This window comes from Papaver somniferum, chromosome 11, assembly GCF_003573695.1.
Source record: "Papaver somniferum cultivar HN1 chromosome 11, ASM357369v1, whole genome shotgun sequence".
Lineage (NCBI taxonomy): Eukaryota > Viridiplantae > Streptophyta > Magnoliopsida > Ranunculales > Papaveraceae > Papaver > Papaver somniferum.
The window spans coordinates 42,987,444-43,004,303 of record NC_039368.1 but is presented as its reverse complement, the minus strand read 5'-3'; positions in this window follow the sequence as shown (position 1 = coordinate 43,004,303).

Below are 16,860 nucleotides of genomic sequence, written 5' to 3'. Positions count from 1 at the left end.
CGTAATGTCTGACAGTTGCACGAATTCACTTCCTTCATCATGGAAGCATAATGTCTGACGGTTACACGTTAACCTATTCTTCCACCACTCAATCGTTTCCACTTCCTACGAGACCAGGGTACATTTTAATATGACTTGTATAAATAGGCTTCATGGGTAATGTAAACTACATCCGGCGTTTTGTATCGGGTTTAGCTCAGCTTGTTGCCTCATTCACCTCATTGCTTAAGAAAGGGGCAAGTTTTGTTTGGACGACGCTACAACAAGACGCTTTTCAGAAGATTCAACAGATATTGTTCTCGCCAGCCGTCATGAAATCTCCTGTACAAGGAAGATCGTTGTGTCTGTACACTGCTTTTAGTGATATTGTTGTCGGAGCTCTTCTCGCCCAAGAAGATGATGAAGGAGTTGAGCACCCTATATACTACTTCAGTTGGACTTTGAGGGATGCTTAACTCAGATACCCTAAGGCAGGAAAAGCGTTCCTAGCTCTGATTCATTCCATTCAGAATTTTAGGCATTTTCTGCTCTCAAATAAAGTGGTGTTGGTATCTAAGTCCGATCCTGTGAAGTTCTTTCTTTAAAAACCGGCCCTGATAGAAAGGCCAGCCAAATGGCTCCTCCAAATGTCAGAGTTTGATATAATGTGTGCTTCCCCAAGATCTATCAAAGAACAAGCGGTCGCATATTTACTAGCAGCTTTCCCAGGAGAGGGTACCACAACACTGCACGAAGACCTTCTTGGAGAGTTTCCGGAAGTCTCTTTTGTCAAAGAAGAAACGTGGCTACTATTTTTCGATGGCTCCGCCACCCCTAGCAATAATACCGGAGGAGCGGGCGTGGTGCTAGTATCCCCAACCGGTGAAGTTTTATCGCATTCCTTCAAGCTAGACTTTCATTGCACCAACAATTCAGCAGAATATGAAGCCTTTCTCATAGGGTTGTCATTAGCCAAGCAAGATGGAGACACACGTCTGGAAATAAGGGGTAATTCTAAATTACTGGTTAACCAGATGAATGGAGTATATGCACTGAAAGAGGTGACACTAGCCCCGTATAGATCCGAGGCGCAAAAGCTGCTAAATTACTTCGCTGACGCAACCATAAAACATATTGGACGTAGCAACAACAGACATGCTGATTTCCTAGCCACATTAGCATCAAAGCTGCAGTTCGAAGGTTTGGAAGAAAACCTGACAGTGAAAATACGGACCGTGGCATCAACATGGCTTTCGCGATCTAAGAAGACTGACTTCAACAACTGGAGAACACCGATTATTCAAGAATTTAATAGCTCGCTTTCCCAAGGGAAGATCAGTCTCAAAACCTTACAAAACTTCTTCATGTTTCACGGGATGTTGTACCACCGGAACCCAGATGGTTCTCTATCAAGATGCCTCGGAGATGAAGAGGCACAGCAGCAGCTTAACCATATTCATAGCGAAATTTGCGGGAAAACGTTGGTGGTAACACTTTACCGTCGTCAGCAGCACCTTGGATACTACTGGACAGAAATGGAGGCTCAATCTCGGTTGCTCCAAGGATCTTTATCCAATTGCCAAGCACCGCCGCATCAATTGGAAGTTTTCAATATTAACCACGCTGGGGACTGGCGAAGCCATACATCAGTTATCTTCGCGACGGCGTACTCCCTACCAGCAAGAAAGATGCAACCAAGGTAAAGCAAAGATCGAAGATATTCATACTCCATGAAGGAATCCTGTGTCGTAAAAGTTTTGGAGGATATTTATTACAATGCATGGGCAAGGCAGAAATCCCAATCATGCTGAAAGAAATGCACGAAGGCGAGCACCAAGGAAAAAGGAAGTTGTTTCTCCACATACACGAGCGATACTACTGGACGACCATGGAGGACGATACGGCTGATTTTGTTCAAAAATGCCACAAATGTCAAATTCATGGAAATCTTATCCACGCACCCTCTACTCCCCTGCATTCGGTAAGTAGTTCGTGGCCGTTTTATAGATGGGGACTCGACATCATTGGGAAGATCAACCCACCATCATCAAAACAACATGAGTATATAATAACCGCAACAAAGTACTTCACCAAATGGGTCGAAGCCATATCTTTACGAGGGACTACTAGAGCCACAATTGCAGCGTTCATTAAGTAATATATCATTTATCGTGTTGGCGTGCCTAAACACATCATCACCGACAACGGCACTCCTTTTGCCAACAAGCAAGTGTGGGAGTTACTTGAAGAATATGAAATTAAACAAGTCTTCTCCAAAATTTACTACCCCCAAGGAAATGGGCAGGCCGAAAGCACCAACAAGACTCTAATTCGTATCCTCAGCCGGACAGTGCATGATAACCCTCGAACATGGCATGAACAACTAGCAATGGCGCTTTGGGCATATCGGACATCACCAAGGAGCTCTACTGGCGCCTCCCCCTATTCTCTCGTCTACGACGCAGACGCCATTCTCCCAACGGAAATTAAAATCCCATCAGCTAGGATTGCCGGGGCAAGTGGAGTCCAATGGAATGAAGCCGAAACATCGAATGCCAGGGTAGCGGAGCTAGACACTTTGGATTCCAGAAGAGCTAAAGCAGAAGATCACGCGCAAGCATAAAGAAATAGAATTTCCCGAGCATATGACAAAGCTGTGAAACCTCGAGTTTTTCAAGTAGGGGATCTGGTGTTGAAGACCGCCAAACACATCCAACAAGACATGTCAGCATCAAAATTCTCCCCAAAATGGGAAGGTCCTTATGTGGTCACCAAAACGTATAACAGTGGATACTACAAGGTCATCAAGGAAGATGGAGGCAAACTGGAAGCATTCATCAATGGAAAATGGCTCAAGGCATACTACGCCTAACCATTACCCCACCCCTCGCCGTCTCATAGCACGGCTAGCCAGGAATTTTTCCGTTTCCTTCACACCCCAGTTATCAAATTTCATTTAATCGAAGCATATTAATGAAAATTCTCTTATTTCTCCAAAACCAATACAAAAAAAAATATAATAAAAAAATTTCGAGACCCAGAAGGAAAACCAGGTGTCTCACAATTACATGACTCAGAAAAGTCCATCCAATAGATTATAGTTCCTTGAAAGCATCATCTTCAACCTGCTTTGATATCTTTCAGTCCTACTCTTCAAGTCATGGATTGCCTTTTCCACCTTTTGGGATTCCACGATCAGAGCCTTCTCCTCTTCCAAAATGGATTTTGTGGCAGGAACGACGTTAGCAAGGATACCGGCTCTATCAACCTTCATGATTTCAAGACGATGTCGCAGCCAACTTACGTTAAACTCAAGGGATTCACAGGAATACACCATGTTTTCCCACTTTTCAATAGTTGATTCCGTGACATCGCGGATAGATGTGCCTTCCATTTCAACAATCATGGGTAGGTGACAGTTCACTGTGGTAACCAAGGAAGACGAGCAATGCTGCACCACCTTCCTGGTGGCAATATGACCATATCTTCTCCATATTTTCGTGTACAGAGTATGAATTCCTTTCGCACTGGGAATCTTCCAACGTTTCGGTAGCTAGAAGATAAACACTTCATGCGGATTTCAAATGACAAACATGCATTGGGATATTCATGGAAAGAAATACCCAAATTAGTATTTTCCAGATCTGCCGCGGTTGGTGTGCTCGGACTCGAAAGAAAGGGGGTAGTCAGATCATCATCATCGATTATGGTCACACATGTTCCAGACGGATATCTCTGCATAAAAGAAACTCTTTTTTGTCGCCATACGGGGGATTTGTCGCCAGAATTAGGTATTTGTCCACACTGAGAAAAGAAGAGAGAAGGAACGTTATGGGAAAAGAAGATTCATCATCGTGAAAATTAAGAGATGGTTAGAGACATACTCTGGATGCAAGCCTCCTGCGTTTGAATGAAGAGTCTAGCTGACTCGAAGATGATTCACTTCTGCTCGACATGATGAAGGAAATATGGATTCAACAGAGGAAGTCTTTGTCTTGAACTAAGAAAGATAACCTAATTGCACCATCATATATATTGCAGGAACCCTAAAGAGAAACGGATGCTGAGCATACACAATGAGTTCACACGACGACCGAAAACCAACCTCAACCAGATGAAGTCTCTTGTCGAAACCCTAATGTGGAACGGGAGAAAACGGTCAGATAGCCCAAGAAGCGCTACCTTCACCGCACAAAGCAGCGCCATCTCCGCCCGCTCTACAGCCTATAAAGTGATAACAATGTAAATGCTACATTTTATACCCATATTTATATTAGCTAGGATACAATATTTTAGTTGCTAGTACAATTTTTGTGCTTTTGTAGAAAGTACAAGTGAATTCGATCATTCAGCGAATAAACAACAAAATGTGAGACTTAATGGTGTTTGCGACGAAAATTGCAAAATGTGGTTGGCCTGGTATTTCCATATATCAGCAACCACAATGATGAAATGTGGTTGGCCTGGTATTTCCATATATCAACAATCACAATGATGAAACGTGGTTGGCCTGGTATTTCCATGTATCAGCAACCACAATGATGAAATGGGGTTGGCCTGGTATTTCCATGTATCAGCAACCACAATGATCAAATATGCTGGCCTGGTATTTCTATATATCAGCAACACTTATTATGCTGGCCTGGTATTTCTATATACCAGCAGCACTTATTACGTTGGCCTGGTATCTCCATATATATCAGCAGCACAGAATTATTTCACACCGAGGTCACAATGGGAAGACAAGTTTTAATTTACTCTTCAATTAATGTATGGTGAAGCGAGTCGACGTAAGCACACTAATGCCACCTAAGATTGGTCAACAGTGACTTTATTATTGTTAGCATAAGAATAGAAGAATATCACCTCCATGACAACGTGCAAATGAAGTGCAAATGAAGAAAAAGGAAAGATTAACATATCTTGTCCTTACATAAGTTCTCTTGCTATATATATATAAAGAATCTGAAGGAATGTTTGAGACCAAATGACGTCATTTGTGCAAATACAGTTAAGGTGGTCCCAACACATGCAAGAAAATATCATGCTTTTTAAATGAAATTAATTCATTTCCTTGGTGGTTTCATATACTATGGAAAGTGAAGATTTGCTGATACTTTACAATTTTTCGTCATATTATGACACGCGTCACAATATTATTGGGCGGATTGTATTTCATGACATGTGGCAGACTTCTGTTGGGAGGTGATGTGGCGACGACGTGAATTCATCTGTGGGATACATTTATGTGTTGTTTCAAAATGAAAATGGGGGGCACCCGGCCACAGTGCCGCAACAAAGGAAGGGTTTTGAACTTTTGTTTTCGATTCTTCATTTTTCATTAGCTAGAGTTTAATTTTAATATGTTTATGGCTTTTGAGAAAGCCATTTCTAGCTAGTGTTATGTTAGGGTTTAGGTAGAAACCAATAAATTGTGTAAACTTTATATTTATATGCTCAGTAATGATTTGAATGACTAATAGTTTTTCTTCATATAGCTTGGTATTTTATTGTTCATGCGATTTCATTGATTGTTTATGCTTTTCAATTGATATGGCGTGCTTTGATTAAATCCCTTGACGTGATATTCTTTAGGATTGATAGGTAATGCTTTAGAATCGCTATCCATAAAGCGAAGAAAACTATAGCGGAGAAACAATATTTGAAAATGCATGGAATTTATTTTTAACGAATAGTAGAATTTGCATAATTAATTGGTGGAAACCGCAAACCCTAATAACCCACACTCATTTTGTTTATCTTTAAATTATTTATCATTTGATTTTGTTCCGAATTTCTAAAAATCCTTAAAACATTATCTTGTTGATTACTTAATTTTTAGTATTAGTTGGTAGAGTATTTCACACTCCTCGTGGGAACGACCTGTACTTGCCATTGTCTACTAGTTAGACGTTGTGCACTTGCAGTATATTATTGTAGGTTTCCGAGCCTACCAAGTTTTTGGCGCCGTTGCCGGGGAGTGGTAGCAAAATACACACTAGTTGATATCAGCGTATATAGCTTATTTTAAATTTTTGTACATAATTTATTTTTATTTTTCTTTTAGTTTTTTTTACGCAGTTTGTTTGATTATTTTTTTGGTACTTTAGTTTGAAGTGCGGGCGAAAAGAAAGTATGCACTCGCAAAAAATTTACAAGAGACACTTGGAAGATCCATTAGAGGTTTGCTTAGCTCATTTTGGGTATGATTTTGATGATGATAGTGTTATTTGTGAAGTCAATGCCTTATTAGACTCCACACCACTGCTAGACACTAATAAATGGAAGCCCAATCTATAACCTCTAGTTCTGTCCGAATCTCGACTAGTTCAATCAGTCGAGAATGCTCCTACCTTGACCCATAAGCATTAAGTTCTGAATTTTTTCGTCTTGATGATATTCATAATGAAACCGTTTTAGATGATAATGGGTCTAAGAGTCGTGATATTATTTCTCCATTGAGGCCTTGTTCAGCGAGTGAATTTGAAAAAATATCAGTCGTGGAAGTTATATCCGCTGACTTAGAAACAAATTTAGGGAGTACAATAACTATTCAATTTTTTAGAAAATCTTTAGTTATCATCTGCGAACCTGATTTACTTCATATTCAAGGTTCGAATTATGCTTTAAATAAGATTGAATTCAGTATTATCTCTCTGGGTATTAATATTTCTTACTGTAGGTTCATGTTTTCAACTAATCAGATTAGTTGGGTTGATCCCCAACTCTTCAAGCTTTATATATATAATCCGCAGCTTACCTTGGGGTACCAACCCAACATTGTTTGAGAACGTGCTACTGGAAAGTCGGGAAACAAATACATTTCGCTTCATGGGAGTCAACCCATCAGATTTTTTCCCTGCACTCTATCTTTGATTTTTAGTTCTTTAGTTTTTGCATATATATTTTAGAATTTCCCACCTTAATTTCTACGTTGGATGACTCAATTACATTGAAGACAATGTAATATTTAAGTGTGGGGGAGTGGTGCTTTTGTTAGGATTTTTCTTTAAAAGAAAAAAAAAATCTATTGCATAATATCTCTGTTTTGCTCGAGGACTAGCAAAATATAAGTGTGGGGGTGTCGATAAGCATGTAAATGCTACATTTTATACCCATATTTATATTAGCTAGGATACAATATTTTAGTTGCTAATACTATTTTTGTGCTTTTATAGAAAGTACAAGTGAATTCGATCATCCAGCGAATAAACAGAAAAATGTGAGACTTAATGGTGTTTGCGACGAAAATTGCAAAATGTGGTTGGACTGGTATTTCCATATATCAGCAACCACAATGATGAAATGTGGTTGGCCTGGTATTTCCATATATCAGCAATCACAATGATGAAACGTGGTTGGCCAGGTGTTTCCATGTATCAGCAACCACAATGATGTAATGGGGTTGGCCTGGTATTTCCATGTATCAACAACCACAATGATCAAATATATTGGCCTGGTATTTCTATATATCAGCTACACTTATTATGCTGGCCTGGTATTTCTATATTAGCAGCACTTATTATGCTGGCCTGGTATTTCTATATATCAGCAACACTTATTATGTGGCCTGGTATCTCCATTATATCAGCAACATGAATTATTCACAGCCGAGGTCACAATGAGAAGACAAAGTTTTAATTTCTCTTCAATTAATGCATGGTGAAGCGAGTCGACGTCAGCACTAATGCCACCTAAGATTGGTCAAGATTGACTTTATTATTGTTAGCATAAGGAATAGAAGAATATCACCTCCATAACCACTTGCAAATGAAGTGCAAATGAAGAAAAAGGAAAGATTAACATATCTTGTCCTTACATAAGTTCTCTTGCTATAATATATAAAGAATCTGAAGGAATGTTTGAGACCAAATGACGTCATTTGTGCAAATACAATTAAGGTGGGCCCAGCATATGCAAGAAAATATCATGCTTTTTAAATGAAATTAATTCATTTCCTTGGTGGTTTCATATACTATGGAAAGTGGAGATTCGCTGATACTTTACAATGTTTCGTCATATTATAACACGCGACACAATATTATTGGGCGGATTGTTTTCATGACATGTGGAAGACTTCTATTGGGAGGTGATGTGGCGACGACGTGAATTCATCTGTGGCTATATTTATGTGTTGTTTCAAATGAAAATGGGGGGGCACCAGGCCACATTGCCGCAACAAAGTAAGGGTTTGAAGTTTGTTTTCGATTCTTCATTTTTCATTAGCTAGAGTTTAATTTTAATAGTTATGGCTTTTGAGAAAGCCATTTTCGCTAGTTATGTTAGGGTTTAGGTAGAAACCAATAAATTGTGTAAACTCTATCTTTATATGCTAAATAATGATTTGAATGACTAGTAGTTTTTCTTCATATAGCTTGTATTTATTATTCATGTGATTTATTATTATTTATGCTTTTCAATTGATATGGCGTGCTTGGTTAAATCCCTTGACGTGATATGCTTTAGGATTGATAGGTAATGCTTTAGAATCGCTATCCATGAAGCGAAGAAACTATGGCGAGAGAAGAAATATTTGAAAATGCATGGAATTATTTTTAACAATAGTAGAATTTGCATAATTAATGGTGGAAACCGAAAACTCTAATAACCCACACGCATTTGTTTATCTTTAAATTTTATCATTTCATTTTGTTCGAATTTCTAAAAATCCTTAAAACATTATCTTGTTGATTACTTAATTTTTGGTATTAGTTGGTAGAGTATTTCACACTCCTCGTGGGAACGACCTGTACTTTCCATTTTCTACTAGTTAGACGTTGTGCACTTGCAGTATATTATTGTAGGTTTCCGATCCTACTACAACAACACCATGACTCCAGCACTCCGTGATCAAAGCCGCACTATCTTTTCCCATTCTACGAAAAACGTCGGCTCCATCTTCACTGTTGGTATCCACCATCCCACGGACGTAGCCGATATAGCCGCGCCATCCACCATTCCGATCAAGCGGCGCCATTCCGCAGCGCCATCTCCGCACGTCCAAGATTGAAGCGCCGTCTCCGCCGTTCAAAGCAGCGCCACTTCACCATTCCTAGCCACAAGGATCACGGATTCCTCATGCCTTCCACCAAAGGTTAGTCGAATTTCCCTGGAAATCTCTTCACGTCTTTCCCTTTCGATTTTACTCTTGTCTGTCAACATCTCATGCTTACCCCGCAACAACGCCATTGTTACTTGCTAAGCAGGGGACTTAATGTCGATGGTGGTTTTTAGCTTAGGGTTTAAATCGTAAAACCTTACATCTGATGTGACGTCACTCTGTAAGGAAACGGATGTAGCAACCATCCAGACGTTCTGTAAATTCCGGCGCCTTGCCTATATTCGCTTAATATAAGTTTCTTTGAATGCTTTCTATGCTATATTCCCTGCCTGAACCCTTAATGTTGATATGGCATGACAATTTGTGTTCACTCGCAGCAGAGTAGCACGAATTTCTAAATATCAAGGATAAGGTCTTTGCATAAAGTATTCGATCAGAAAGCATGCTGCTCTCTGGAAATGAACTTAAAGAACTCTGTGTCAACACATAGGATTCAATCAATTACTTTTGCGCCTTGCGCAATATACCAGACCTTGCTTGTCGAAAGTAAGCCTAAGCAAACTAGGTAATTAATCCGTCATGGATTAGTAGGTGCAAAACCTTGCCCAGAAAACAGGGAGCCGCAGCAGCAAAGGGAGGCATGGCCATGCCTTGACGCCACTTGACATTGTCCACGACCCATCCTAAAACCGGCCTTATTTCCCTCGACCAATCAGGTCGCTTTAAACTCGCCACACGCACATAAGTTGTGGATGGGCCCATACTTGCCGGCCCCATCTCCCATCGACCAATCAGGTAGCTCTAAGGCCGCCACACTCACACCAGAAGTGTAGCCGCGCCCATGATTGGCTTGCCCCTCTCCTTCCTACCAACCAATCGGGTCACTTTAAATGCGCCACAAGCACTAGAGGTGTGGTCGCTCCTTATGCTTGGCCTGCCCCTTTTCTTGGCCAATCAAGTGGCTCTAAACTTGCCACCATACGTTAAAGGCCAAACACACCCTGCCGCGCCACCATACTAACTGGAAAGCCAAACGCGCCCTGCCACAACAACATATTGATCGGCATGCCAACATGCCACTCTGCCGCAGTAACACGCCAAACATACCACTTCGTGGCAACATGCCATAAATAGCGGCCTATGTACTAACCTACCTCCTGTTCGTGGCCAACGCCATGAAAATCTTAAGATTAGGGTTTTCTGGTCAAAAGCACGCCTATCATTAACCAAAGCCATAATTTCCAGCTGTGGCACAAATTGTGCCACTTCGACCCCACAACATGCCACGAGCCGTGTGGGACCCAGGAAGCCCTAGGGTTGGCGCCATATCATATCCACCCACGACAATCCCTACTCTTGTGGCCGTTTCCACACTATGGACTTGCCATAACTCCTTTGGCATAGCTATCGCGCCATTTTCACAAAAGTATTGCCATGCCGCGGTCGCATGCCACACGCACTAATTAGGGTTTCGATATGCCAAACCCTAATTTGGGAAAAGTTGATATGCCAACCAAAGCCAAATAACGTTTCCCAGAGCGTTGGGATTGATGTGTCAACAGGGCCAATGTTTCCACGCCACATTTGGGTCCAACACCGAGGTGCCAAAGTCTAGCGGCCATGGCTACGCCAGATGCTACTTCGTGCCACTGTCATGTGCTAATTATGCCAGCCATGCCGCCAAACCCTAACCTTTGGCCACGGCGCCAAACCCTATCCTTGGCCATGCAGCCAAGCCCTAACTTTGGCCACATAGCCAAATCTCAGCTTTGGCCATGCTACAACGCCACAGGCGTGGCCACGCCACAACGCCACTGGCATGCCGCTATGCAACGCCTACGCCACTAACATGCCGCTATGCACTGGCATGCCACGGCTACGCCAGGCGCCGCTATGCCAATGGTGCCACTTTGTTATAAAACAAGATATGGACATAATCAATGGACATCCTTCCTCATGAGATGCAATCTCAGCCATTCAAGTTCGCCACCGAACTGACAGACTTGTGGCAAGTTTCAGGCGACCAGCTTCCTAGATCTAATGACCATGGCTACGCCAGGCGCCACTTGCACCACCATTCCACTAGCATGCGCGAGCCATGCCAGCTATGCCACATTTCCACTAGCGTACATCAAATCATCACTACGCCAACGGAAGGTAGCCATAATCAACGGCCACCCTCCTCACAGGATGTAATCTCGACCGTCTGAGTTCGCTACTGAACTAACAGGCATATGGCAAGTTTTAGGCGACCAGCCAAAACGAGCCTAATAGCATCACATGCTATTTTCCTGCGGTAAGTCCCTTGACTTTGACTTGCCACACATAGCAAGGTGCTACATGTTTTCCACGAAAACACTCGAGACATCAAACATGTCACAAACTGGGGGATTCTCATCTGGGTATTGGTCTGGCGGTTTACAGCGTGCGGCGTGCAATGCGCTTGTTACAAGAAAGTGTCATGAAGCGGGACAATTAGTGGCGGTGAAAAGTAACGGTGTAACGAATTCACTTCCTTCATCATGGAGGCGTAATGTCTGACAGTTACACGAATTCACTTCCTTCATCATGGAAGCATAATGTCTGACGGTTACACGTTACCCTATTCTTCCACCACTCAATCGTTTCCACTTCCTATGAGACCAGGGTACATTTTAATATGACTTGTATAAATAGGCTTCACCTATTTTCACCAAAAAACAGGTTTTTGGTCAACAACAATACAATATCTAGAAATCACCTGGTAGCTTTCCATTCTGCCAACCAATTCTTCTTTCAGATACAAGTCATAAACAACCACACCTTCAAAATCAACGATTCTGGTCTCAACACTCTATTCGCTTTCCTCCCTAAGACCAACCCTTCTCCTTCACTTTGTGACCGAAGCAAGCCTGGAACAGCCATTTCTTGGTTTAGGCTAGGATTGTACAGATTGATCTCTCGAATCAAAATTACTCACGTGCAGTGCATTGTTTAAGGTTTAGATTCGTTTCTCACCCACACACCCGAAATTACCAAAATCAGCAGAAACAGTTTTCACCCACAAACAATGTGTTGGTAAGATTTCGCTTTAACCAAGTTCATCTTATATTCTTGAAGAAAGATAAAAGATGATCATTTGAAAATCTCCTTGTAACATCTTACATGATTTGTGTGAGATAGTCATTTGATGTAGACTCGGAATATTATGATTGATCATTCAATCACTTAAAAATTGCTTTGAAGCTAATAGTTTGTGTGAGACATCTATTGTCATATTCCAAGAATGTTTCAATGGTTTAAATGAGAGTTTAGAAATATTGGATATAAGCATAGTATGCGTACTTGCATATATGTAGTCCAAGTCCGGGAACCATGGTATGCATACCCGTATGTGTACTGGTTGGTTTAGTGAAAGTCCGGGAACCTTATACGCATACCAGTACGCGTATTGGCTTGAGGTTCAGGTCCGAGAATTTCTGTTGAGTTTGGAAGGTATGCGTACCCGTTCGCGTACTGGAAAACCCAAACTTAGTTCGGGTACTTAGGTATGCGTACCCTTATGCATACCTGAGTAAGTTGAGTTCTAAAATCGATTTGTTCATTAACTAATACATTTACATATTAATGAATGCAATCTTTTGCAAACAGTGGCTATAATGTTCATGACTTGATTCGAGTGAATCAAAATCGATTTTGCTTCAATTATGTCTTGTATACTTCTATGAGAATATAAACAATTGAACAACTCTAGAACTAGTTTCATTTGAGTCATTTGATCTAGTTATGGTTAAGATGAATGGGGTTGATATGAAAGTGTTAATATGGATAACTTCAGTTAACTATTGTTGATCCAATAAAGGTGTACACGTTTAGGTACGGTTACTCATATCTAAATGAGGTCACTTTTCATTTGTGTGTAACAAGCTAAGTTCGATCTAACGGTTGAAAGATATTAGCTTGAGTCTAATAAGGTTTTCATCTAACGGTGAATATTGAATGATTTGTTACCAAGGTAACATTGATTGCAAACCCTAATTTGAAGACAATATAAAGGAGAACTCTAGCAACTGGTAAACCTAATCCCCACACCTCCTTGTGATAGTAGTTGCCACTAGAGTCGATTCTTCTTTAACCTTAGGTTTTTCAGGAAACCTGTAGGTTAAAGACCTGAAGACTTCATTAGGATTGTGAGGACAGACCCAACTATTTTCTCTGTAGTTGCGTATTCTGATCTTGATGTTCTCTATCGTGATTGAGTACTATCTTCTCTAAGATTTGCTCGAGATTTAATCTCCGATAGGCAAGATAAAAATTAGTCACAAATATCTCCGTCTCATCGTTTGTGATTCCGCAATATCTTGTTTCACTAGCATACGATTAAGATTATTGTGAGGTGATTGATATTTCTAGGTTGTTCTTCGGGAATATAAGTCTGGTATATCAATTGGTTCCTGTTCACCTTGATTTATCAAATGAAGGAACAAAACTCATAGATATATCTTTGGGAGACAGATTTATATATTCAATAGACTTTTATGTGAGACAGATTAGTTTATCAAGTCTTCGACTTTGGATCGTAGCAACTCTTAGTTGTGGGTGGGATCAGCTAAGGGAATCAAGTGCACAGAATCCGGCGAGGTTCTAGAGGCGTAAGGAACGCGATTGTACCTTGATCAGTGTGACATTGGTTAGGGCTCACCAAAATTCCATTCCGAAGTTAACTTGGAGTAGGCTAGTGTCTGTAGAGGCTTAATACAGTGTGGTGTTCAAATATGGACTAGGTCCCGGGGTTTTTTTGCATTTTCGGTTTTCTCGTTAACAAAATCCGGTGCCTGTGTTATTTCTTTTCCACATTATATTTGTTTATATAATTGAAATATCACAGGTTGTGCGTAAGTTCAATCAATTGTAAATCCAACCTTTAGTTGTTGGTTAAATTGATTGACACTTGGATATTGGTTTTTGATGTTGTCCAAGTTATTTCTTATATTCAATCGGGCTTGCAAATTCCTATTTGTTTGATTGAAGATTGAGTTGAGAAATTGAGATATAGCTCTTTGATATATTTTTCTTAAGATTGAGTCTGACTGTCTAGTTGATTCTCTTGAAAGTATATTGGAGTTAGTCCATACAGATTGCTAAGCCAAATATAGGATGTGGTGTTAGACCCCCGTTTTTTCATAAAGTGTAAGCTACACCTTGATAGATCAACTAATAGAAGGTTATTATGCCTTTTAAAGAAGTGTCAAGAAGATATTAGAGCTCCAAACTCTAAGTATAAAGAGTTTGAATCTAATGAGAATTTTCTCAAATATCAGGTTTCTCACTTGAATCTGCAGCTTAAGAATGTCCGAGACCAGTTGGCCATATCTAAAGCTCTTCTGATTCGTGTGATTTTAGTAAGAGCTCAAATCAAGATGCTACCACTCCTAATACCACTGAACCTATTATTGTTAATGTTGCTGACGCAGAAGGTTCAGATTGAGCTAATGAAACTTCTCAAGCTTCTATTGACGATGAATATGGTGAGACAGTTTGAATTTTGTACTTTTAGCTTCCGTATTTTTTTGTAATATTTCTTTTTAGTTACTGAAGATTACTTTCAACTGGGTATTTTATGAAGTTTTGATGCTTTATTTTGCTTTTATATTTACACTATTTTGGCTCCCCTTTTTTATTCTTAAGATTTTTTTTTAAGTTGATATTTTGATTTTAATCAACTCCGATTAGATTATTTTCTTGTCAATAATGTTAAGTTTTCGACAATTTCTATTTGATTTCTAACACCTTAATCAAAATCTTTGGCTTTAGCTCATAAATTCTATTTCAGTTGCTCTACCCGGGGTAATCTTTAGTTCTCTCGATCTAAAATAACTTTTAGTTTTACGATCTGGTGAAGTTTAATTATAGTCTCTCGACCTGTATAAGTTTGATCACTTTGGTCTCTGTAGAAATTTGACTTCAGGCTTTCAATCTGAGTTGTTCGACTTTTGTATCTTAATTCTCCGTCTTTTGGCTATTGAATATTATTATCGACTTAAAATTATTTTCTAGGTCGAGTTAAGCGCATGATCTTAGATTTGTCCTTTAGCTTGAATTATCAATCTTAGATTTGACCTTTGGTTTGATTCTCATCTAGATTTTTTTCAACTCTTTAGATATCTCAGATAGTTTGTTAAGTTCTCTTATTTTTATTTCTCTTATCGCCGTAAATCTCTTTTGCATTATGAGTTATTTACATAACCACTAGTGATGTCTGCGACATCCTTATAGCGGTGATTGACATGTATTATTTTTAGGCACCCGGTTAGGGTATCATTTTATTCTGTCTAGATATTTGTCCGAAGCTTTAGTAGCTGGTCTTAATATCAACTTGGTCTCTCACCAGGATCGATATTTTGATCGTTTTTTTTATAGCGTGTCTTTGGTTTTATTACCATACGACTTCGACCAAATAAACTTTTACAACCAACATTTCGATAAAATAAGATTTTAGAGCGTTTTCAGCGAGCACTTCACCATATATTCCTAATGTTTCATATTCAAGTTATAATTACAGAGTTTCATTCCAGATAAAGATGCAGAGTTTTACGTTAGATAAAGATACATAGTTTTAGTTCAGATAAGAAATTTATGGTGACGCCCCAACTGAATCACTTGCTTAGATAATAGGATTACAACCTAATTGAAGGATCAAATCAAGATTACCGATTTTAAGAATCATAATTACATAAACTGCTAATAACAAATCCCAAACTCTCTGATATTGTATAGATGAAAGTCTTTCGAGTGCTATGAATATATTAATGTTTTATTTAACAAAATAAAGAAGAATACATATAACAAAAATATACAAAATCTTTAATTTCGATAAAGATCTAAGCTACTAAAACGGACATCTTCGCACGCACCATTTCTTCTGATTACTGAAAACTGAAGTGAGAACAAGTGAGCACATCATCCCAAAGGGGTGCCAAATGAAAACATATAACTTTCAAGTAATCACTAACATGCTTCACAGTTTTAAAACAATATCAATTGTATAACAATAATGAAATGAAGCATTCAACAATTTATGCATCAAAAAGCAAGTGTTATCCTAACCTCTCCTAACTCATTGGAGAAGACGACTTGAGAACAACCCTAACCAATAATAATAAAATTATCCACATGGAGTGTCCGGAAAAATCTTGGTTCAGAATATTACCATCAAGATCAAAAAGTTAGACAATCAAGTATAAGATGCACACGAGTGATTTCCTCCAAATAAAATAGTATATATAATATCAAAAAGGATGTCTTACCTCCATACTAGATATTATTGCCGATGGATGACTTGCCTCCCTGCTAAGCAATAATATTAAAACATATGAATTACCGCCATACTAAATGAAATAGTTATCATAATATTAAAACGTATGACTTACCGCCGACGGATGACTTACCGCTTTACTTTACTTATCTAAGAGCCGTGAGGTAACACAAATACTCTTCACGGGAAACCACACGACGCAGATTACACACACACATCAAAGTACACACAACAACACGTAGTTATACCAGGATGGAGTTATCATTATCCAATGATTATTTCCGCCATTTGTTATCGTGATGGAGTTATCATTATCCAATGGTACTGGTATCCCGATCAAATTATTGTTCGATAAATATCTATTAATTATTGTTCATATTTAATTAATCAAATCACTAATGGCTAAACCGTCTCTTGACATGTTTTATAACGTTGACGAGCTTGCGGATCGTTATATTTGTAATAAAAGATAGTCATTACAAATAAGCAACTTTTAAGTTTTAAGTTTTTTTGCACTTGACAGTTA